The sequence below is a fragment of the Anabrus simplex genome, chromosome X (assembly GCF_040414725.1).
Source record: "Anabrus simplex isolate iqAnaSimp1 chromosome X, ASM4041472v1, whole genome shotgun sequence".
NCBI classification, from domain to species: Eukaryota; Metazoa; Arthropoda; class Insecta; order Orthoptera; family Tettigoniidae; genus Anabrus; species Anabrus simplex.
In genome coordinates, this window is record NC_090279.1 from 163,150,833 (window position 1) to 163,175,176 (window position 24,344).

Consider the following 24,344-nt stretch of genomic DNA (forward strand, 5'->3'; position numbering starts at 1 on the left):
TTATGAGTAACTGCAAATGGAGAGCATTTCTTGTGCTACTTAAGTCAAATACTAATGCCTACAACAAGAGAAAGTTTTCCTCCCGACTTTAACATAACACCAAAGCCACGGGTCACACAATGAGAGAACCTCTCACACAGGGCGCACAAACTCATATGAATCTTTGTACCGATTAGAGGAGGAGATGCTTGCCCTTCAAATGTGAATCACCTCACTCACGACAGTTATCAGCTCAGCTAGAAGAGGGAACAGTCACCTCCCTTGCATCTCTGAGAAGTAAACTCACAATACAAAAGAATGTGAGAGAAAATCTCATATAGCGACAGCTCGCATGTTAAAAAAAAAAAAATCCCTGCAACATGGGCTTAGAAGATGAGTGAGAGAGTAAGTACAGATTCTATGATGATTACCCTGTTGGCAGCCTCTTACCACATGCAGGGTGTCACGGTGGGAATGCATTTTTAGCCTCTCTCCAGTACATTTTAGGCCTGGCTATATTGCTTTTGAAATCTGTATCACTTTGTAATTTAGTTCCAACTTACTTTTAATATTATTTCCTGTGCGGCTTACGTCGCTAACTGTCTGCATCCTCTCCGTTCGGGGAGTTATATTCCATTGTTTATATACAATGTATTCTGCTCCTATCTCTGTTATTTTCCAGTCTGGTTTTGGACTAGGTGTGGAGCAAGTCTCTTTCCCGAGGCTCGTTTGCTGTCCAGCCAGTTTCTGCTTCACGTAGCTTGCTGGCGTGATTCCAGTCCATTGTTAACCATGTTGGAGACTAGTAGTGTTATGCGATGGCCCGTCTGTAGAACGTCGAACTATTTCAGCATGCCTGGGTAGTTCATAAAGTATGAAGACTAATGCCCTCAAGGGTAGTTAATTATTCTCCTGGGAGTGGACGTTCACAGCTTATTTTGCTAATTCTGCATTTTATTATGTCGTGAGTAATAAGTTCCCTGCTGACACCAAGCGTTAGCTCCTACCCAAGGACTAAATGTAAGTTGTTTTCTTCAAGAATTTTTTTTTCCCCCCTGGAGTTGGATTGCCTGTCTCAGAAACTTATTTAAATTAGCGGATTTTATGCCGTCTTGTGGATACCAATTTTGATAAATCTTCAGTTCAAATGAACTTTAAAATTTCATAACATGAATAGTATTTGGCTTACTGACTGCACAGTTTAAACCTCCATACGGGAGGAAAAATTCTCCAAAACCTGTCTATGTCTCTGCATTTTTCTGTGAGAAATGGCTTTGTTGTAAATCTTATTTCTATTTTGGATCAAGAAAAATGTTTAAGTGTTATGTAAATCATGTAAATGATATGTTATTAATAAGGGATGACATAGTTTTGCTAATATGAAGTCTTCTACTAAAAAGATTGAGACCACATGATTTTCTCTGGAAATCGGAATATCTTTATTCCTTTAATTTTATTTCTCTGATTTTCCTTTTCCGTAATGTAATTTTTTTCCTTTTGGATTCTGTACCTCTTGTTTTGTTGTCATCTCCATGGCAACTGTTGTTCATGGGGATGATTGTTTGGATTATTGAAAAATTATTAGTTGACTTGGGCGTGAATAACATATGAGCAACAACACAGTAAAGGTTTCCACCTATTCAATACAAAATATATTCACAATATTTTAAAATTACATGGAACTAGTTTCGACCCATCTAGGGGTCATCATCAGCCACATCAAAGCAAAGATCACTCTTGACGAAATCCTAAGAATATGTTAATTTTAACAGTACGATTATTATGGAATAACAAGTGAATGTGGTAAATGAAAAGAGATGTTAGTATGGGACAGGTGAGTAATAGCTAATAAATATACAAGGAATATACATAAGAGGTTTGGAACAAAGTATAAAAGGGGGCTTAGTGTTGTAAAAATTATATAATCATGGAAAACAGTAAGTCCTTATAATGAAGAATGCAATGTGAAATGACACATATAAAATTATATATGGCTTAGGAAGAGTGGAGGTGGTTTAGGAGGGGAAGAGGGCTTAAGGTGGGGTTGAAGGGTGCGGGAGAAAGGGTAATTGTCTCGGAAAAGTACCATTGATTAAATTTAGGATTGAGTTTTGGTTGGCTGCATTATTGTTTCTGAGGAAAGTGATAAATAGATTGAAGAGTATGTTGGGTTTCTCTGAGATTTCATTGAGATTGTGACTGGCGTTAAAGTATTGGTCTAGGTGTATGTAGTAATTTTCCATTATATCGAGTAAAGGGCCCTTGTTGCTAATACGAGGATGTCCATGCCTTGTTCGATATTGGTGAAATTATGGTTATAATCTTGCATGTGTTGGCTGATGGCTGAAAACTTGTTGTATTTTATTGTGTTAGTGTGCTCGTAGTATCTGATATTGAAGTTTCTACCTGTTTGCCCGATGTAGGTTTTTCCACAGGTGTTACATTTGATCTTATAAACTCCTGATTTTAAAAAACTGCTGGTCCTGTTGATGTGTGAAGTTTTGAGCTGATTTGCTCTTACTTCTTTCTGTTTATTAATTGATTTGAAGTGGGCGTGTCCCTTGTAATTGAGTGGATTTATTCTTAAATCTTGGTTTTGGATGATTAATTTGTGTGGGCTTGCTCCCTATGTTTTGAGCTGCTTCGTTCTTTTAGTGTAGTGTTGTGAATTTTTTGGGTTGTCTTGGTGACCTATTTAATGTTAACCATAGTGTCCCATTTCCGTTTTTGGACTGGCGTTTGGTCTACGTTAATTTACCTTCCTGTAGTCCCCTTTGAGATCTGGTTCCTTCGAAAGAATCTCGTGGCCTCTCATTACTAAGTCTGGTAATAAACTAAAAAGCAGGAAATCCTTGGAAAATTTTGCACGTAATCTGCAGGAAAAACTGTTAATTTTTGGGCCTTCAGCCAGGTGGTAGTTGTTGTTCTTTAATTTATTAATTCATTAATGTTAATTGTTATTTTAATTTAGAGGATGTCCCTCATTTCAGTGAAAATTATTTTGACTTTAATTCAGTCTTAATTTATTTGATTAATCTCTTTCTTAGTTAATTTAATTTTCCTTAAAAGGTACACCGTAGGTTTTTTAAAAAAATAGTAGGTTATTCTGACAATCAAATGTAACGTTCTTTCAAATGAATTATTAATTAAATTTTAATTGTTTGAGGAAGAAACATTTGTGTTGTTCATTCAAAACTTCTGTTTATTTCATACCGTGCCAAAACTTCTCTTTCGATTCAACTACTCTCTGGGTTATGTCCAGTATGTCCAGTTGTCTCACAAGTTTGGTGAGTACTTATTTACTTACTTACTTATCCAGCACTACAGCCCTGTGTGAGCCTTGGTCTCTTCTATGATAGTCCGCCGTCTACTTTGATCCTGAGAAGCTGGTCTCCATGGGCGGATATTCATTGCCCTCAGGTCGGCTTCAACTTCATCGCTCCATCTATTACGGGGCCTTCCTTGCCGCCGTCTTTTATCTACTCGGGATTTAACTACTTTTTTTGGCATTCGATCTTCCTCCATTCTTTCCACATGGTCAGGCCATCGCAGTCTCTGTGCCTTAATAAATCTAACTATATCTTCCTGGTCTAATATGTTCTGTATTTCAGCATTCGTCCTTATCCTCCAACCATTCTGGTCTTGAATTGGGCCATATATTCATCTAATAATCTTTCTTTCACAGAACTGTCCTGTTCTTTCTTCCGGCCCACTGTAATACGGTTATAATCTTTCTATCCAAATCTTTTTGTTTTATTTCTTCGCCATGTTTATATCCGCTTTCCTTACTCGTGTCCTTTTCCTAAGCTTTTGTCGTCTTTGATTTCCATCTGGTTTTCTCGTAGAAGTCTTCTGAACAATGCTTTTTTTACAAAGTGAGGCCGTTAACCCCACGCTCAACCCTATCCACTGGCTGGGGACATTGATTTTGGAGCATTCTACTCCTAGACAGGTTCTCTTCAACAAGTTTGGTGAAGTATTTGCTGATCATTTTTAAAGATATTTTAAGGGTAATTGCTATCTCTTGTTTATTGTGCTGTAAGTACATCTCTCTCTAGTATGGACACCTCCCCATTACACACCCAAATAATAACCCTTTATGTGTCTGTGCGTAAAAGAACTTTCACTGTAGTATTTTAGTTCCTTTCTGCTCCTTGACCACCCAGCAGAAAATGATTACCCCTCCTAATGCTTATTTTCATTAACAACTCACCCCAAGTTTCTCCAGCTCATATTCAGCATTTGCTTCCAACCATATGGAGTTAGAAGACATTTCGGTAGTTGGGTTGGTTTGTTCAATGATTTGAGCGGCTTCTATTGCTATTCCATCAATAGCATTGAGTACCGCGTTCAAGATGGTTGGGTACCGCTCTCTCACGGACATCATGGTTGTGACGATCTGAGAGGCGTCTCTCACAAATCCTGTCTGGATCAGTAAGACTCGGAGCAACTTTGGGTTCGGAAGAGGCGTCAAGTCTGCGCTATGTAGTTGCTTCATTCTTTTGTAGCGCATTATTGAGCCAAAGGTGGAAATGGTGTTGTCAATACCAGATGGGTTTCGGTGCATCACTCTATCGCTCAAAAATGCCCAATTAGATATCATAGTTTTCTCTCGGTTATCAAAACTATCCAAGTCTATGCACCAACACTTCAAAGTCTTCAAACCCTTTCTGGATATATCTTTACCTAAGGCACTTCCTTCCATCAGTTTGCAACGGATGAAGTGAATCAGGGCAGCTGCGATGCACACGCTGTATGCCGCCGAACTTCCCAAACCACAGCCAAGGACCTGTTGGGAGGTCACAATTATGCTGCACTTCTGTAATGGTATGGAGACACAAGAGAAAATGCCCACCAGGAGGCAGAAGAAAGAGATGAGAGCTCCTTCCTGTTCAGAATTCAGTGCAACAGGTGCGCTGATAGAACAAACGTACTCCTTAATTCTCGCTTGGAGTTTGCTGAAGTCTATCAAGTATGGCTTCTCCATGTTGAAAGAACTAAGACTAGTGCCACCACGAAGAGGGATTGGTTCCGTCAAGAAAGTCTTTGTAATCTCTTCTATATCATACCAGTGGTGTAAGTTAACATTTGGCAGATCAAACTCGATCTTGTTGTCTTTGTTTGAAGTCCCAGAGTCGAAATTTAAGACCGTCCTGAGGTTTGCACTTGCAGCTATTGCAGTTCTCCCGAACAAGGCAGCATTTTCTCCGGCAATGAAGAGCTTGCCGGGAGCAGAAACAGAGAACATAAGTTCAGACATGATGATCTAGTGCTGGAAGTCCCTCACCCAGCAGCCATTGCTTCTTCCCAGACACAAGTTGAGTGGTCTGCAACAAATACAAGCAGTGGTGAAAGAAGTGAGAAGACTCTCCATTTTCATGTTAACATGACCCTGATATCGTCGTTGCCAGGAACAACCCCCTTATGTGTCAGAATTGGTGAGAATGAAATTTTTGTGGTAAGGGATTTAGAATGGCTGCCTCTGTGAAGTGGCAAAATATCCTATTTGCAGAAAAATATAAAATGGGTTAAATCCCACAAATTCTTGTATCCTAGGTAGCTTAACATTTTTATTGATGGGGAAAATCTCCAATGTGCTTGAAGGACACATAGGAATATTATACAACTAGCTATATTACCTGACGCTGCTCGGGCAATTTATTGATTGTTTACTTTTGGGTATTTTATTACTTGTTAATTATGTGTGAAGCAAATTATTTTAGATTTCGTTATTGTGACGTTGACTGATACTTCACCCGCTTTCCACCTCTGCCCAGCGGGGTGCATGTATACAAATCCATAATCTGGGACATTTTGGACTTTTTTTACCCCTTTCTCTCCCCTCATGCTGATGGAGGCTGAACTTGGTCTTAAACGACATGTGGAGTGTGCCCCTGCTCATCTCAGCAACCCCAAAACCTATGGATTCAACAATATTTTCGATTATTTTTATATTCCACCCCCTCCCCATCTCCACTCATAGGGGTCACTTACCCCCACAGTGCTATATATTTTTTTTCAGACAGTCATATGTATAGCAGAATCTCTCCTTCGTCTAGCCTACATTTACACATGTACCTACTTCGAACCGCAGGCCTGTATTCTACTGTAGAATCTTTCAGCTGACATTGCCATGGTTACGGCTGGTCATTTCTTCATCTGATTCCTTGAGCGGTGTAGTGTCATGGTAATATCTCCAAAATGGTTGATTTTAGACCCTTAAAACATGATTTTTGGGGCCCGTGGGGCCTTACCTAGTTTGGTTCTACATGTCATGAAGCTTAAAATGAGCTTTGTCTCGTCCTTGTGCGACAAATTCAATATTTCGTCAATATTGGCCTATAACATCTTTTATAGGCAAATTCTTGATACCTTGCATTACATTATTTCAATTTTTGTCAGAATCTCTAATTGTTTTGAAAATAAAATACATCCCATTACTCACTAGTAATGTAGCTTTCTATAGCAGAAAGAATTTTTTAAATCGGTTCAGTAGTTACAAAGAAATATACAAACATACAAATCTTTTTCGCTTTATAATATTAATATAGACATGAGACACTGATCATGCTGCCGGGAAATATCTCCTATGTGTTGAGTTGGCACCATTTCCGAGGCACCATATCTGCTTTGTCCATATAGGCTATTGTTACGATGGGCTCGCCACACCCAAAGGCATTTTATACTATTGATGGGAGATCTAAATGCACAAGTTGGAATGGAAAGACAAGGAAAGGAAGATGTTGTAGGGCCCTTTGGATATGGAAATGTAAATCCAGAAGGTGAGTTGTTGGTGGATTTTTGCATGAGGAATCAAATGATTGTTGGAAACACCTGGTTTAGGAAGAAGAACAGTCAGAAGATTACAAGGTATGGCTGGGGAGACAGACGAACAAAGACCATGATTGATTATATAATCACAGAGAAAGAACACCGGAAGAACCTTGTAGATGTAACAGCCATGCCTGAAGAAGCCTTTGGTGGAGATCATAGAGTTGTGATAGGAAAATTGAAAGTTGGAAAGATTGAAAAACCCCAATTAAGAAGAGAGAAAAGAATTAAAGTATGGAAGTTGAAGGAGAAAAGCATACAAGAAGAATTTCAAAGGGAAATAATACCCTTGGTACCCAGGACAGAGGTGGGGAATGTTGAAGAGGAATGGAAAAGATTTAAGGAAGCACTGGTTGGATGTGCAGAAAAGGTGTGTGGTAGAACATCAGGAAATGTGAAAGACAAAGAAACACACTGGTGGAATGATAGGGTAAAGATTAAAGTGAAGGAAAAGAAAATGGCATGGAAAGCATGGAAAACATCTAAGACTGAAGAAAGTAGAAGAAAATATGTGGAGGCAAAGAATTTGGCCAAGAAAGTAGTGGAGGAAGAAAAGAGGAAAAGCTGGGCCTTATTCACACAGAAATTGAGAGATTAATTAATTTCGTGTGGCTATTTCTAGCCGAGTGCAGCCCTTGTAAGGCAGACCCTCCGATGAGGGTGGGCGGCATCTGCCATATGTAGGTAACTGCGTGTTATTGTGGTGGAGGATAGTGTTATGTGTGGTGTGTGAGTTGCAGGGATGTTGGGGACAGCACAAACACCCAGCCCCCGGGCCATTGGAATTAACCAATTAAGGTTAAAATCCCTGACCCGGCCGGGAATCGAACCCAGGACCCTCTGAACCGAAGGCCAGTACGCTGACCATTCAGCCAACGAGTCGGACAATTGAGAGATGATATGCAGGGCAGCAAGAAATTACTGTATGGTATCTTAAGAAACAAAAAGAGAGATCAAGTAAACACCAGATTTGTGAAGGATGAAGGTGGCATAATTTTAACAAAGCCAGAAGAAATAAGAAATAGATGGAGAGAGTATTTTCAGAAGCTGCTGAACATAAGAACAGATGACAGTCATTCAATGGATGATCAGGAAAGGCAATTAGTTGATGAAGAAAAATGGATAAAGAAATTACAATGAATGAAATTGAAATGGCAGTAAGAAAGATGAAGAATGGAAAAACTGCTGGAATAGATGAAATTTCAGTGGAGATGATAAAGGCAGCTGGAGCTGTAGGCCTGCAGTGGACATATCGGGTTCTCAGGAATGTCTGGAAGAATAAGGAGGTCCCTGAGGATTGGCAAAAAGGAATAATCATCCCAATTTTCAAGAAAGGAGATAAGAAAGTTTTGAAGAACTACAGGGGAATTACTCTAATATCCCATGTTGCTAAGATAATGGAAAGGATACTGGAAAGTAGAATAAGGTTGAAGGTTGAGAATCAGATACAGGAAAATCAGTTTGGTTTCAGAAGTGGAAGGTCAACAATAGAGCCCATTTTCATTATGAGACAACTAATGGAAAAGCATTGGGAGTACGGGAATGATATGGTGATGACATTCATTGACATTGAAAAGGCATATGACAGTGTCCCCAGGACGAAAGTTTGGGACAGTCTGGTGCAAAAAGGAATTGGACAGGGATTAATAAAAATGATCATGGCATTGTATAAGGAATGTTGTAGTTGCGTGCAAACACAAGTTGGCAGGACAAGTTGGTTCAAAATAACTAGTGGGCTGAGATAGGGAAGTGTTCTATCACCAATCCTGTTTACAATAGTAATGGATGACATCATGAGAACAGCAAAAGCAGCATATGGAGGAAGAGAAAGGAACATGGTGTTATTTGCAGATGATATTGTGATTTGGGGAGAAGACGACAGGAAGGTTCAAGAACAGTTGAATGTGGTGAATGGGAAGATCGAAGAATGTGGATTGAAAATAAGTGTAGAAAAGAGTAAAACTCTTGTTATGACTAGAGGGGAGAAAGAAGGGAAAGGTCAGATTAGACTTGCAGACAAGCCCCTGGAAGTAGTGGAAACGTTTAAATACCTGGGGAGTGAATTAATGGAGAATGCTCGACTGGATGCTGAGATTAGTAAAAGGTATCAAGCTGGAAGTTGTTTCTATCATAGTGTAAGAAACATGTTATGGGACAAAGATGTGCCAACGGAAGCAAAGGATACTATGTACAAGATGTATTACGTACCCATAACAACTTACGGAGCAGAAACTTGGACAATGACAAAGAAGGATGAGAGTCGAATACAGGCAGCCGAAATGAAGTTCTTGTGGAGTATGATACAGAAGAGTAGAAGAGACAAGATAAGGAATGAGAAAGTCCGGGAAGAAATTGGAGTGGGAAAATTGAATGAAGAGCCGACTAAGATGGTTTGGGCACATAAAGTGAATGAGCGACGAAAGATGCCAAAAAAGGTGGTGGGAATGCAAATCCAAGGAAGGAGAGGTCGTGGACGACCACGATTGAGATGGAAGGATACCATCCAACACAGCATTATAGAAAGAAACCTGGACTGGGACACATTGTTGGAGGAGGAGTGTTGGAAAGACCGAAGAAAGTGGAGAGGAAGCATATTTGCCCCTAGCCAGCTACAGCTGGATAAAGGGAAATGATGATGATGATGATGATGATGTTGAGTTGAACTTCTCAGTGATATACTTAACCACATTCTGCTCAACAATGACGACCCTGTAGGGCTGTTCGCGCAGTATGGCGCCGGATTTACCAAGTAGTCTTGTGGTCTTTTTCTGTCACTGCTATTGTTTTTGCTGCAAGAACATTATTTGTGAAAAGGCTCTTAAATATTTTTAGCCGTGGAAAGAAAATTCTAAACATGGCATTAGAGGTAGCTGCAGAAGGCGATCCAGCATATAAAGGTAAGTGGTTATGATGGACATTCAAAGTGTTCTTTTGTGCCGTAAGTTGCTAGCATCATACCACAGGCAGAAACTTCAAGTACCTACGCAATTTCACAATTGATGTTCTACGCAACGATGATGTATGGCACAGGGCAATGGTGGTGTAAGTGCAAATGAATTTATAGCCTGCATAGTTGATTTTATTGACAACTTGCCAGCTGCAACCAATAAGGTTACTTTAATTTCTGATGACTGTAATTATTAGAATAGGAACAAAATTTTAGCCTGCACTCTAATACCACTAGATCTAAGAACTTAACTTTTAAACAACTATATCTGAAAAAGGGGCACAGTATGATAAGACTGTAAAAAAAAAAGATAGTGTTCATGCCACTCTACAGTGTTACTTCTCTCTACCAATTAATTCACCCATGTATTACACAGCCAGAATGAGACAAGCTGGACCCAAGAATACATTTGAAATATATTTGAGCTTACGGGTGGTCGCCGCGTGTTTCTCTTTCCCAACAATGAGATATGACCTCATGGCCTCATTAGGGTTCCTTCAACGTTCCACAATCCTTCTGTAGCTGTCGCTGTTAGACCTGTAAGTTGATAGTTGCTGCAACGTGAACTTGGCATAAATTTTTTTTTTTTTAATTTCAAAAATTTATAATATTTTTTTTAAATTTTATTTTTTGCTAGTTACTTTACGTCGCACCAACTCAGATAGGTCTTATGACGACGATGGGACAGGATAGGGCTAGGAGTGGGAAGGAATCGGCCGTGGCCTTAATTAAGGTACAGCCCCAGCATTTGCCTGGTGCGAAAATGGGAAACCACGGAAAACCATTTTCAGGGCTGCTGATAGTGGGGTTCGAACCTACTATCTCCTGAATACTGGATACTGGCCGCAATTAAGCGACTGCAGCTATCGAGCTCGGTATTATTATTATTATTATTATTATTATTATTATTATTATTATTATTATTATTATTATTATTATTATTATTATTATTATTATTATTATTTACAAAACTTACTGATAAAAAATAAGATCACACCAGTCACCCAACGATGTTCAACGCCTTCTGGTTCTGGTATGAATATAACAATGAACAAATATAATTATCAGATATTATTGGTGAGAATGTGCTTAAAAGGTACTGAAAGACACACGAGCCTAGAGTGAACTAGAACAAAATAAAGAAAAATCTTCATAGATGATATGTGTCTGCCACGCGCCTGCTCTAGGGTTAAAATTTGTTTTCTAATTCTTCATTCTGCCAAAACTAAGTCTGAATAAATAAATTTATAAAGTTTGTGACAATGGTAACAGAGTTGTACCTGAAAAAGAAACAATTTCATTTAAATAGAATGACATGTTTCATACTTGAAAGCATTCTATGCTAGAGTCGAGAGCAGATAGTGCTTCATTAAAATAAAGACAAATCTGTGGTACCTCTGGTGGTAAGAGTTCGGCAAAGATTTATTAATAAATATAAGTCGTACAGACATGGGCTTAAATGAGCACAGATGAACAAGAAACACCAGAACAAGGTAGTGGTCATCTCTACAAAGATCAACGTTTAAAAATAACTCTTACCAAAGATTGATATTACTAAACGTTAGTCTGAGAGACTACTCTTGGTTCATGCTTCACATGAATGTACAACTTTGGTAATTTATATTATTTTCGGTTCCTACAGCATTTGCTTAAATTCATGTATCCTTCTTGCTCTGACCTTAATTATGCTTTGAGTTTGGTAGGTTTCCGTTGATTCGATATAAGTTCCCCTTTGGCGTACATTCATGTCACAGGTTTAATGGATACTGTTTGCCTTTCTCTTCTACTATCTATGCTGACCCTACATCAATCATTCTTGATTTGTGATTGGACATTTCGCCTGTACATGACTGTTTACGTCATCGGCAACTTTATCTTTGATTTGTACCAAGAATGTATCCCACCGCTCTTTTCTACCTTTTATCTTTAGTAATTTATTTATTGTATTATTTATTGATTGTAATTATTAAAATTCTTTCTGCCCCCACCCCACTTTTTTCTATTACTTTCTATTTTTTGCTAAGGTTTCTATGTTCTGCGTAGTAATTTTCACTATTAGTCTTTCAGCACTATTTTTCATCCGCCGCATCTAGAACCTTGTGTCGTTCTACACAAGGCCAGTCTTACCCCAGCTCCTTTCTCACTCTCTGGGGTCTCTCTGGAGTCTCCGCCAGTTCTTCACGGCAGTCGCCATGTGCACTTTCGTCTTACCAGCTACTTGGCTGCATGCACTAGCAACAGCGGCTCCTCGCCGACATATTCCTCGTTGCATTCCACTCGAGGTCATCTACTTCGCTTTCACTCGCCTTCACACACTGCAGCATAACATGCCGCTCATAGCATAGCTGCGCTTGTTGTTGGCTTGTCTGACCTTTTCATTTTATTTGAGATACATATCGAATGTCAGCCTGGACTCTGTTTTCTGCAGTGAAATATTCGCTAGATCTACTGCTATTTTAACTTCTATTTTAACCAGTCATGTGTCCGACTCATTGGCTGAATGGTCAGCGTACTGGCCTTCAGTTCAGAGGGTCCCGGGTTCGATTCCCGGCCGGGTCGGGGATTTTAACCTTAATTGGTTAATTCCAGTGGCCCGGGGGCTGGGTGTTTGTGCTGTCCCCAACATCCCTGCAACTCACACACCACACATAACACTATCCTCCACCACAATAACACGCAGTTACCTACACATGGCAGATGCCGCCCACCCTCATCGGAGGGTCTGCCTTACAAGGGCTGCACTCGGCTAGAAATAGCCACACGAAATTATTATTATTACCAGTCATGTTTACTTCTTTGAAAGGAGATGTCGGCTGGCTCGTCTGTGATAATTGTCACCTGCAGTTCAGTGCCAGACAGTGAAATTTCTGGCCGGAAGTTTTTTGAAACTTTCTTTGAACTTTTATCTCCCTGGAGGAGAATGTGTGCTACGAGATTCACCTCAAGATTTTGTAATCTATTTCATGATTTCTTTGTAATGCTGGTCATTGAAACCTTCTAAATTTTAAATTTTGGTACCGGTAGCTTTTTGTATTAACTTCAATATTTCTATATTTGTTGTCCAGCACTATGGCTAAATGGTTAGCGTGCTGGCCTTTGGTCATAGGGGTCCCGGGTTCAATTCATGGCAGGGTCGGGAATTTTAACCTCATTGGTTAATTTTGCTGGCATGAGGGATGGGTGTATGTGTTGTCTTCATTATCATTTCATCCTTATCAAGATGCACAGGTCGCCTAAAAAGACCTGCACCTGGCGAGCCAAACATGTCCACGGACACTCTCAGCACCAAAAGCCATATGCCATTTCATTTTTTCTATATTTGTTTATGTTATTCAACTTTAATGTTTGGTCTGGTTTCAACCAGCCTTCAAAATTAGTGTACTTAATTACTTCAGATTCTGAATTTTTCTGTCATCATAGGACGATAATATTATTGTGTCTTATATTTATCGTGCATAGCCGGTGGCTATTCAGCTCAAGGTCCAGCGCTTTATACACATATTCACTAAGTTTGACTATTATTCATTTAACCTCCAGGTGCTCGCGCCTGTAAATATCTCGTAAGCGCTCGCGCTGTGGCAACCAGGCCGCTCAAGGAAAGTTGTTTTTCTCCCTGTATTATACATTTTATTATCGTTTAAATTGGGTAATTTAAAAAAAGACATGTATTAGTCAGATATGGAAAAATCTTTAATTAATTATTGAACAAGGAATAACAAAAAGAAAACACATGAATAATAATAGTCCGAAGTACAAAGATAAAAACCTGATTAAGTTTCACAAGAAACTATTGAAATAAAACAATTTGTAGCAAATGAACATTAACACAGCACTGCAACATCTCATTCCTAATTGACAATAATGCCAAAAAGAAACTATGGTTCCCGATTCTTTTTAATCGGATTCTTCCTCGGCATTACTGTTGCACTTCTCACACCTAACACAGTGTTGGCTGTGAATTTTGCACACGTGTTTCAGGCATGTACCACATGTGACTGCTGTCTTATTATTTTTGTGGCTTCCACATATGTAACAACAGTTCTTGCTGGGAGCTGGAATTTGAGGATTTGAATCATTCCTGAATTTTGACAGAAAGCTAAAATTTCCTTAGGAAGACTAGATATTTTTGCCCTATTCTTCAAGTTATCCTCCATCAGGCTCATAGCTAATTTATAGGTGTATTCCCTTCCCTGACAGGATTCTTGTGGGCAATTTGCAAGGAAAATCTTGTAGGAATTAATGGCTGTGATATCAAGTTCCCGGAAGGAAAGTGCCATTGGCCATCTTCTAGTTTTCCTAGATGTGTGTATGTTGCACAAAGCAGGTCGACACTGTCAACACCTCCTTTTCTTGAATTGTAGTCTGAGATCTGCAAGGGTTTGTGTCATGGTCCAGCTCATTAGTGTCATGCATTGAAGACAATAAAAGTACAGCCTTCTTCTTATTCTTGGTGATAAAAGACACTAGGCTTTTATCATTCTGAAAGCCAAACATACTAGAATCAACTGTACATGATTTGTCCTGTAGGAATTTCTTCTATTTTTCTTCAAAGTCCCCAAGAAGGTCAACCTGTTTTGCAAAAGGTGTTTGGCCAAAGAATAGCTGCTGAAATAGTTATCCGTAGTCACATTTCTGTTCGATCTTTTAATTGGCTCAGTCAATCTTGCACGTTATAAATTTCTTCCCTTACGTCAAACTCCTCTCAACCTCCCCTCACAGTCAGTCCTCAACGACCTTCGACACTGTCAACACCTCCTTTTGTTGAATTGTAGTTAGCCTTAGCACTTGAGGTGGAGTGGTCGACGTAGGATGGGCAAGGAGGTGAGTGACTGGATGGGCACATAGTTCACATTTTAACGGAATTTTATTCTTCAGTTCATTCATATTTTCTTTTTCTTTTTTAGGCCCCTATTGACAACACACAATCAGGTTCAACTTGCATCAGTATAACTCCACCTCCTAATCAAGAAATCTATTATAATGTGGCATCACCAGAACACTGTCTTATGTACAATATGCACATAATTTTATTCGCATAGCCACTTACGGTGTTTTATAATTGACAATTCGTTGTTTTGAACAACAGTTTTAACATATGATTTTAATTGGACTTCATGCTTCATATCATGTTCACACCGCACCATTTTAACATTGAAGATTGACAAGACGCTATCACGCTGCGTCACAGGATACAAAGACTTTGCATTTACTTATTTTAATGTGTCCTCGCCTTATTTTTAATGTTATGTATTTGTATTTGTGACTGAAGATGTCCTATAAGGGGACGAAACATGTTTCACGAGTGTAATTTAATGTAGTCTTTGTAATAAAGACAATTACAATATTGTAAATGTGGAATTATAAAATCTAAATTTTCACAAGTTGCTCAGTCAATCTGTTGAGAACATCGAAAGGTTTGTTTGAAGAGATGTATGGCCCTACAGTCTGTTTCTCATAGTAAATCTCCAGATTATACATATAAAACGTTCAGCTATTACACAATGCATACAACTTCATGCTGTATTTAGCTGGTTTTTTGGCATATATTGTATGAAACTACAATGGCCACGGAATTCAACCAACATCTCATCAATCGTCACAAACTCGCCAACTGCGTAGCTCCGTTCACAATTGGAAACAAATTTAGAATGAAATTCTCTTATAGCTGCCAATTTATCATTCTGTTGGCGTTCAGCTCTAGTGGTGACATCGTCAAATCAGAAGGACCTCAGCAAGAAACGAAAACGGTTTTCACTGAAATTAGCCCAGAGAATAGTCATACCCGTTCCATCAGAGCTGAAGTATTCTAGGCTATTAGCACGGTTCCCTTTCTTGACAGCAATAAAATAAGAGCACCATGAAGTCCCAGCACTTCTGTGGGAGATGGCACTCTGTAATCTCTTTCCCGATTTGGATGTATTTCAGATTGTTTTTTAGTTATAAAAATATTGGTGTACTTTACAATGTTACCAATCAAGTCAGGTGTCATAATTTACATAAAGCAATCAATGGGCATACAAGCTTGTTGAGAGAGTCCCTTTGGGTTCAGAAATATCTTCCACTATGTTTTTTTGATTGTGTTCTGGTATTAGTATTAGTAACAACTTCACTACACCATAGAGTTTCCTCATCCTTGCCTATATAGAACCTCGTATTACTATTATCTGCGTCTTTACTTTCCTCTCCATCGGTTTCCACAGAAAGATCAGAACAACTACTGTGGATGTTTTTTTCTGACTGCTTCTGGTTCATAATCAATGTAATGAGGATCGTCCAATATCTCCTCTTCCCCCTCTTCTTCAGACAAATCATGAAGAACCTGCAAAATTTCATCAGGATGTGATAAACATTCCCTATAAAAATGAAGCAACGCTATTCATTTGAAACTAGGCTATATATAAAATTCATTCCAACTTACCTTTCCTAACCCCCACTCCCTGCCACCACCTCGACCTGCCTCACCCTTAATGTACTTTCCATCTAAACAGTAAACTCTGCACAAAAGTCCTGAGGGAAGCAAGAGATATGTACTTACATTGTCGCTCGCATTGCTGTTTGTACAACAATTGTATTCATGCAGCGGCTTCCGGACCGCACCTGACGTCTACTCGTGAGTTCACTAACATTCACACTGAACACTGTAAATATAGAGATTCGCCACTAGTGTCGGCCCACATCGTAGTTGAGGGTTGGCAGTGGATCTCGTTGGTCTCCCTCCCACTGTGGAGCAGCAGTATTGAAAATGTTAAATGTGCGGTCCAAATGCTGCGTGCACAAGCGCCTGGAGGTTAACTCAATTTAATTATTTGTTGTTATATTTTAACCCTCGAAGTGGCGGTCATTTATCCTGTAATGGCAGCGATATTTTACCGGTGTTACAGACTCTTAGTATAAATTGTATTAAAAATCGTTGACTTGTTATACATACACAAACAGCACACCCTTTTATCCTCAAAAGCACAAGGAATAAGATGAAGATGATACTAAAGCTGTTATTTATCATCCACAAAGTGTAAGACCAAAAATATGTTGAATTTGTTTATATTATTTATTTTTGGAAAAGTTTTGCTATATATAAAATGTTTATATTTATGTAAATTTAAAAAATGACATATACAAAAGAAGCACCAGTTCATAGTAAATAGGTGCGTACCAGTATATTAGTTTATAATACTGTTCTTAGCTGGAAAAATTATACAACAATGTATACAACAATTGTATGCTACCACTTGTACATTTCACTCAGAGTCACTTGGGTGGGTCTTTCTTTTTACTCCATAATTGTGAGACCTTCAGAAGTGCACTAGTTTATAACACCCCTGGTGAATACCACCATTACATCTTCGACACCAGAATGTAGACTTCTCCTTCTTCTTCTTCTTTACTTTCAAGCACACACCACATAGGTGATTGTTATTCTGTGGCAATATTTCGAGAGCATGAGAGGGGCCCTCCTGCATGACCTGTTGGCCTCACAACTGGAATTGGGAACTATTCATTTTGTTGTATGTCCGGCGCTCCCTTTCTCGCTTCGCCAGCCAGCTGCACGCGCGCCTGTGTATCATTCTGCTAGCTTCGACGCGCAGCCCTCAGTGCGCGTGCCTGACCATCGAGTGTACTATAAATAGGAGCTCCCTGCCTGCTTACTCGCCCACTTGCCCCGGTGTCCAGCTCCAGAATACACCCTACGTCGAGCACGGAGGCTACTCCTCTTGAAAATGTGCTTCGACCAGGTGGACTGAATTTCTGGCAGTACGAGGTTTCACCTCTGGTCACCGCTCCCTTACCTGTTTCCGCTGCCCATGTTCCGTAATTCTTTTACAAGCCATTTTCATTCCCTAATTACGCAAGCTCCCTTAGTTTCGCTAGGTGGAATTTCTTCAATCAATTGAACTTGCTTTTTAGGAATTCAGGCACTTCAACAAACAAGGACTCTCATAAACATTTATGTTAGTGTGCCAGATAGTTCTCGACTATCAACGTGTCAATTCACGAAGACTATCTTTTCAAGATAGAAGTGTATATAAAGACTGCAAACCTGTACATATTGTATAAAGACAGACTTTTCTCAAGATTCAATATTCCTTTTTGCTTCAAAATAAATTTCAGTTATTTGTGTAAATATCATAAAGTGAAGCAAATAAAAGTTGTGCTTTGTAAACTTCAACCTTGGTTACAACACATTTAGCAATCCCCTAACTATAGTGATCATGAAGTCTCATCTTACTAAAGGCTTATCAGTGTTCTTTATGTACAGGACGTATGTGTCAAATAATGTCATATCTAGAAGGTTTGAAAAAAACTGCTTCCAGTACCTTCTAGTGGGTCTGGAACAAGTGGCATAGAAAATGCACTTACCTTTATTATCTACACCTCCCATGAAGTTATTGTACTTATGAATCAGTAGTGGTTTCAACCCCTCATTTCCCTCAGTGTAACATCCCGTTGTGAGATAATAAACTGGTTTCCTTGTTTTCATCTCTTTATAAGCAACCAGTAGAACGTCACCTTGCCTAAAGTAAACGATTTGCCTAGGTTCAAGTTTTGTACCTAAAACAATCTGAGACAGTCCCTTTGAAGATTTATTCACTGTTCCTGTGAGGAAATGATTCAGTATTGCTGAGATGAGTGCATATCAACACTTCAGATTGATATCAGAAGGAAAACTGGCGACTAAATATAGCTGGCTCAGCTGAGACATTCGTGTGGCCGGCCGCTGAGTATGTAGCAGCTAGCACAAGACAGCGGAATTATGACGCTACTTTGGCAACGATTTACACTAGATTAGTGTAAGATGTTATTATACAAACTATTTCATGATTATGGCCGAACATTTCTCCTTCAATTGAATCGTAATTAGCACATTTCGATGAATAATAATAAGATTATCGAAATAAAATAAAGAGCATGTCAAAACGCCTGATATCAGGCGTTGCCACTGGGCAAATGCATAAAACCCCTGATATCAGGCACTTGCCACTTGGAGGGTTAAATATTACTCTAATAAAATTTGTAACTGCTATTTCCCACACCCTGCTTTCTTATCTCTTTCATCCCTGTAAAACTTCTGAATACCTATTCCTAAGTTTTCTCCAACTCTCATTCTTTATTATGAATTCCTTATTATGAAATCCAATCTGAACATAATATATACAAACGAAACAACTCTCTTTCAGGAAATTTACACTCTAGCTGTAGCTGTAGCACCTTCATGCTTTATTGCATTCTAGGCAGATCATTCCTTGGTGCTCGACACCAGGGCTCGTGAATAATTATGACAAGAAAACCAAATCATAAGATGATTTCTGGAGGAACAAAAGGCACAAATCTTTCTGTTGTTCTGAGTCCAAAGTTTACGTGGTTGGTTTCCCATTCTAAACAGTGCTTATCACCATTCACAGGGATAGCATCAAATTATGGAGTATTTAGAGGCATCATGTGAGCTAGGGTGACACTACTCGCTTGGTCCTGGATGTTTACTGCTTCTTTAGTGAGTTATAGGCTTATGGCTCGCTTCTTCATGTGTTGTGGAGAGGACAAACATAGTTTATTGCAAAATAGGAAAATACAATTAAGGCCATGGCCGCTTTCTTCCCACTCCTAGTCCTTTCCCATCCCATTGTCGCCATAAGACTATCTGTGTCGGCACGATGTATACAAATTGTAGAAAGAATAAAGGTTAATACAACCCTAATACTGAACATTCATACCCCAGCTGACATGAGTCCCACACAAATGGAAATAAATAAAAATGCTGTGATCGTGTGTAGTCTCTCAGACGAATGGATAGTAATTGAGGGTTACGCAGAAAGATATTAAAAAATAATCAATACCGGAGGCTTACCCGTCCACAACATTCATCTTCACGGAGATCAGGACTCTGTTTTAGAGTGATAGTCACTGGAGGGTAATGTTTAACCCCTCCAGCAACCTCATCTAAAGTAGCCAGGCCATGGCAGCGACATGGACGGTCACTTCCATGGAAATGATCAACAATTAGCAACATTGACTTAATCATGACAAGGTCCATTATAGACACACTTCATTTTGACATTTTTTTAAAAAACTAGGCTCTGCCCATGTATTCATAAGAATGGAAATTAATTGTATGGTCATTTTAGAAATCATTTTCTTTGCTGTTACTTTATCTATGAATGTTATAATTAGAATTCTCCTCCCTGGCATTGTCATCATATGGCCAGACCATTTCAGCTTTGCTATGTTAATCTCTTCTTGAACTTTACAAACTCCCATTCTTGTCCTTATTTCCTAAACCTGATTTTGGCTGTTTAGTTAGGGTCCAGGCTGCTGAAGCACAGGTCAATGTAGGTCTAAAATAGGATGAGTATAAAACCTTGCACTTCATTGGCACATCCCTGCTCCATACAATGTTTCTCACACACTGGTACAAACTTGCAGCTTGCTGTAATCTTAAATTAATTTCTCTACCCAAATTTCTATCATGTGACATTATGCTGCCCAAAAATTTAAAATCTTCCACTATAATGTTGTGCGAATAAAAGAAATAAATGCTGGTACTGTACACAAGTTGGAAAGGAACCAGTAAAATGTTGTGTGAAAGAAAGAAAGAAAGAAAGAAAGATGAGTGCAAACTAAAGATTTATCAAGTAAGGATTCACCGGGTGAGTTGACCGTGCGGTTAGGGGCACGCGGCTGTGAGCACGTCTGGGAGGTAGTGGGTTAGAATAACTTAATTAAGGCCACAGCCGCTTCCTTCCAACTCCTAGGCCTTTCCTATCCCATCGTCGCCATAAGAGCTATCTGTGTCGGTGCAACGTAAAGCCACTAGCAAAAAAAAAAAAAAAAAAAAAAAAGGATTCTTTTCTTCACCACTGAAAAAACTGTATTAAAATGATGCCTAAAGAACCTAATTTCCTGAATTTCTCTGTGAATCAAGAGATGAGTAAAACTGTTTTCAATGTTGTAAACCACTAATTGTGCTTATTTTGCATAGTACAAACAAAGATTCTTATTTCTACGTAAATGTTTCTGAATTTAAACTGGATCAGTTAAGCTTTCCTGTCCAGGAAATCAGTCACTGAGGATGGCCAAGCAGTAAGTGTTGATGTTATAGGGCAGTAAAGAAGTGAATGAAATTCAGTATAAAGAAGAGATGACCGAGCTCGATAGCTGCAGTCGCTTAAGTGCGACCAGTATCCAGTATTCGGGAGATAGTAGGTTCGAACCACACTGTCGGCAGCCCTGAAAATGGTTTTCCGTGGTTTCCCATTTTCACACCAGGCAAATGCTGGGGCTGTACCTTAATTAAGGCCACGGCCGCTTCCTTCCCACTCCTAGCCCTTTCCTGTCCCATCGTCGCCATAAGACCTATCTGTGTCGGTGCGACGTAAAGCAACTAGCAAAAAAAAAAAAAAAAAAAAAAAAAAAAAGAAGAGATGGATGTACAAGAACTTGGATTCATGAGGAGAGATGTGGAGAATGTCCTTGTCTCTTCCCACATTCACCTAGCATTGTGTCATCCTATTACGTCTTCCTCTACTCGTTCCTGTTTCTCTACATGTGACTTGGTAACGTTGTCTTGACTGTAGTCACTTCTTTACTGCCCTATAACATCAACACTTACTGCTTGGCCATCCTCAGTGACTGATTTCCTGGACAGGAAAGCTTAACTGATCCAGTTTAAATTCAGAAACATTTACGTAGAAATAAGAATCTTTGTTTGTACTATGCAAAATAAGCACAATTAGTGGTTTACAACATTGAAAACAGTTTTACTCATCTCTTGATTCACAGAGAAATTCAGGAAATTAGGTTCTTTAGGCATCATTTTAATACAGTTTTTTCAGTGGTGAAGAAAAGAATCCTTTTTTTTTTTTTTTTTTTTTTGCTAGTGGCTTTACGTTGCACCGACACAGATAGCTCTTATGGCGATGATAGGATAGGAAAGGCCTAGGAGTGGGAAGGAAGTAGCCATTGTCTTAATTTATGCCTGGTGTGAAAACGGGAAACCATGGAAAACCATCTTCAGGGCTGCCGACAGTGGGGTTTTAACCCACTCCCTCCTGGATGCATGTAATCAACTAACCTTCCTTCTTTACCCAGGCATGGGAATACCAACAGCAACAACTAGTTACTGTAAGGTGGGGGGGGGGGTATCATTACCTCTGCGAATCAATGGTAGAGGGTCAGCTGCAGATCCCAAGATAGGGGTGTTCAAAAACCGGCAGAGATAGTCGGATGTTTGAAAAGTGGAAAAAGTCCATTCAACACTCCGTGTTGTAAGATGTCAGTATGTAAGAGATCTCTGATGACAAAATGACGTAAAATTCAGCCATAGATCCCCGAGAGAGATTCGGTTTATTTCCATCTAGTAGGCTTAGGTCGAAATTGAGGAGCAAGCAGCCAGATGCCTTCAAATTGAAATGCTTGTATATGATAGCTGAGGCCATATGATTATTATTAATTATTATTTATTTACATTATTTAGGATTGTTTCAACCTCCCATGGGTTACAATTACACAACTTCCTTGACTGTTGATGCTCTTCTTCCTTTTTACGCCAATACTCCTTCATTCTCTGGCTCACTTTTGCTCATTCCTCATCCGAGAACACCCTTCCTGTTCTCCTGGGTTTCTCTATGAACAGATCCATCACCTCCACAATCTTCCTTCTAAACACTGTTCTGTTTGTAGTATGTCCCTCCTCAATGCCACATTTTTAAAGATCCTGATGAACTTCTTTCAGCCATGGTACTTGGGTCTTTCTTCTTTCCTGGAATATGAGGATCTTATTTGCTAGGCATTCCAGCGCCATAGAAAGTCAGTTGCCTTTTTTTAATTGAGGTTGAAATGTTCTGGAATTTTTCATACAGCTCTTGATTTGACCTCAATTGGAAGGTAAACTCATTTCCTGTTGCTTTCTTGGGTCCCAGAATTTTCCTCAGAATTTTCACTCCTTTTTTTCCATTTTGGTAATCCCTGTTCTGGCCATTGTCTCTGCTGCATAGAGGCATTCAGGTTTCACCATGGTATTATAATGTCTGAGTTTGTCTTGATATGAGAGGGATTTGGACTTATAAGTTTCCTGGCATAGTCTGAATGCAATCTCCATCTTCTTTGCACTTTCTTTGATGGCTAGCTTCTCGTTGTTGTTAGCAGTCAGAATCTCCCCTAGATATTTGAATTTGTGGACTCTCTTTCTGTCACCATACTTGGTCTTCATTGTCCAGGTTGGTTCTTTGGGATCTATGTTCATGTCCTTAGTTTTCTCAAAGGATATTTGCAGTCCTTCCTTTTTTGCTGTTTCTTGCTAAACCTCTATATGTGTAATGACAGTAGACCTATCTAGATTTTCAGCGCAGAACACTAAGTCATCTGCAAATGCAAGACATTCAAATTTAAGTCCAGCCTTTTTGGGTCCTGTCTTGATTCCATTCGGGATATTTTGCAGACACATTTCTTTTTGCCATTCCCTTATCACCTTCTCCAAGATGCAGTTGAAAAGGACTGGGGAGAGTCCATCTCCTTGCCTCACACCTGTCTTGATTTCAAATGGTTCCGATAGCTATCCAAGGAATTTTACTTGTGACCGGAAGTTTGTTAATGCCTGTTGTGTTATATTAGTTGTTTTGTCATCAATTCCAAATTCTTTCAGCACTTTTATTAATGTGTCCTTGTCAACAGAGTCATATGCCTTTTTGAAATCTACAAATGTCATAATTACCTTCTTGTCTGCTGCTAAAATTTTAGTTTTGATTAAAGTCTTGATGGTAAATATCCACTCCACATAGGACCCTCTCTTCCTGAATCCTGCTTGGTATTTCCCCAACTTTTGATCTGTGTGATTCTCTCTTCTATCCTGGAGTGCTTTGGACAGGAGAGATATGCCACTATAGTTGTTAACATTAGTTTTGTCTCCTTTTTTATGTAACAGGTGAATGATAGCATCCTTCCATTCATCTGGTATCTTTTTCATTTCCCAAATCTTTTGGAAGAGTCTCACTAACTGTTCTAATACTTTGTCCCCTGAGTATTTTAGAAGTTCCGCCAAGATTGAATCTTTACCGGATGTTGTGTTTGAGGTTCTTAATGATTTCTTTTATTTTCTCTTTGTCTGGTGGGGCTGAGTCAAAAAGTTTGGACTGGGGTTCTTTGTAGGACATCTCTTTCTTTGGAGGTTTACAGTTCAGTAATACTTTAAAATATTTGGCCAAATGTTCACAACGTTTTTGTTGTTCACAATCACTTTACCGGAATCGTTCTTGAAGCAGATAGTGGGTGGAGAATATTTTCTAAGTTTGGATTTGAAGGTCTTATAGAAGTTTCTTGCATTGTTCTTATTGAAGTTTTCTTCAATATCCCTTAATTGGTCTCTTTCAAATTTTTGTTTGGCATTTCTGAAAACTTCGGCTGTCAATTTCCTTTGAGTCTTGAAGTCATCAAAATCCTCTTTGGTGGAGTTCCATATATCCCATGCCTCAGAACATTTCTTTAGAGCAGCTTCACACTCATCATTCCACCATGGATGCTTTTTCCTTTTAGTGAGAAGTATTGAATATTTTGCAGCTTCTTGGATTTTTTGAGCCATTTCATCCCATTTATATGT